At 40.3% G+C, this 2,077-nt stretch overlaps 1 long non-coding RNA gene across 1 annotated transcript; it reads left to right on the forward strand.

Moving 5' to 3' along the window:
• Positions 1 to 625: 625 nt before the first annotated feature.
• Positions 626 to 1,835, forward strand: LOC116189275. Its single transcript, XR_004152369.1, has 2 exons — positions 626 to 1,461; positions 1,569 to 1,835. It is a non-coding gene; the product is annotated as an uncharacterized LOC116189275 (long non-coding RNA).
• The last annotated feature ends 242 nt before the right edge of the window (positions 1,836 to 2,077 follow it).

Consider the following 2,077-nt stretch of genomic DNA (forward strand, 5'->3'; position numbering starts at 1 on the left):
GCATCATGTTCCCCCGCCACAGAACAGAATCTCCTCAATGTGGGGAGAAATGTTATTATACCACCATATATATCCCATAACACTAGAAGAGAAAGGACTTCTGGCGACCATTTTTTTGCCTACCCATCAAAATGGGTCGTTAGAAGTCCCACAGAATGGGTCTGGGGCAATCCCAAAAACTTGGTTGCGTAAAACAGGGCTTTGGTTGACCCTTTTCGGTGAGTCGGCAAAAAATGTTGGTCGTAGGCCAACCTATGCCGACCCACAAAAAAGAGTCGTCCTAGGTATGGTTTTTCGCGACCTAATGTTTAAGGTCATCACAAGTTAGTCATCCTAGATCAAGTCTATTTTAGTTCTTACAATTGGGTCACCCTAAGTCTGGCTTTTAACTACCCAAATTTTGGTTCGGCCAAGCAAGGTCTATAACAACCCAGAATGAGTCGGCCTAGACATCTCAAAGCCAACATTTACATATGGGTTGCCGAGGTTTGTTTTTCGTGACCCAAAAGAAAGGGTTGCCTTAAATAGAACTTTAGGCACCAAATGAAAATTTATAAATTTGAAAATTTAGAATTTGAGAATTTAAATTGATTTGTTTTCCACGTCTTTTATGACAAACAAAACATATTCTATTTACCAACTCAAATTTCCACTCTCTCTCTCCCCCCTCCCTCCTTTTTGTAAAATAGATGTCTGATTGATTCCCCATCTGTGTGTGTATCTGTATGGATGTAGGTATGGTACCCATACATCAGCACCAGAGCTTCCAAATACCACTTCTTTGAATGACTCATGTGATTGATTTGCTTCCATTGAATTGAATTCTGGTCGAGAGATCATCCTTTCGGAATTGTGTGGTGAACTTCTTGCTGGAAGAGAACTGCTTACTCACTCCATTCAAGCACCTCCATGAGCTCCTCGACAATGGCCTCGACACTCACGCCATTCGCCTCAAGGAGTTCTTCTTCCTCTGTTCCAGCAACCGAAATCCCTAATTCCTCAATCAACACATCCACCCTACCTCTCCGTACCTGCATCACTTCGGACGAAACCTGAAGGACAACCTCGTGATTAAGCTCATGAACGATGTTGTCAGCATTTGTAGGTTCTCAAGGTACTCATATCTTTCCTTGTTTTAGGTTTTCAATTTGATATATTATTTGTTTGAGTTCACCAATGATCCTGAGGTCTAGATTTGCAAACTGATATGGTGTATTTGCATATGGAATTCTTTGCTGAAGTTAGTCCCGTGCAGATCTTTGTTTCGAACCATGTGGGTTCCTTTAACATCGGCAAGTTGTTTCTTTTGATAGCCCAATGTGTCTAGAGATGAGTGAAGTTTGCAGGATCCATTGATTGTAGCATATGCTTAATCATATTCTTGTTGTCCTTCAACTGATTCCCGATAATATGGAGTTCCAATCTGATGACATGCCAAATTGTGCAACATCGAATGGCTTGGTAAGTTGTTACTCCTTTGAAGAAACAACAAATTATGATTGATAGTTACTTTCATCACTTGTCTTTTGTTATGCACATGCTCAAAATGATGCGGCTTTTTGCCCTAGGTTTCAAGTGAAGATTCAAAAGGACAGCGAAGGGAGATTGAAGATCATCGGTCTCATGTTGAAGAGAAGGAACAACCATTGAAGGAGAACTTGTCCTGGTCTCAAAGTTTCGAACTGAAGTTGCTACAGAATAAGTGTAAATTTATTTCATAAGTATTTGGTTTTATCTAGTATTGTAACCGTAAAAATCTTAAATTATTATGTAACGACTATGGGCATAATTATTTGAATTGTAAATTTGATTAGCGTGTAATTTATATTTGTCTATATTGCAATTGGCAAACAATCAATAGGCGAGCAACAAACTGATAACACGTTAATAACGTGCTGGCAGTGGCACCCGTTCGCTGTCCTTGTGGACTGGTAGTTGACTATTAGCCTGCTGCCATAGGACGAACTTAAGAAAAGGTGTCGACCAAGAAGAGGCTTTTACAACCCAAAACATTGGTTTGACCAAGCAAGGCTTTCCCGACCTAGATTGGGTCGAATCGGGTTTGCTTTAGACAACC

This window comes from Punica granatum, chromosome 8, assembly GCF_007655135.1.
Source record: "Punica granatum isolate Tunisia-2019 chromosome 8, ASM765513v2, whole genome shotgun sequence".
Lineage (NCBI taxonomy): Eukaryota > Viridiplantae > Streptophyta > Magnoliopsida > Myrtales > Lythraceae > Punica > Punica granatum.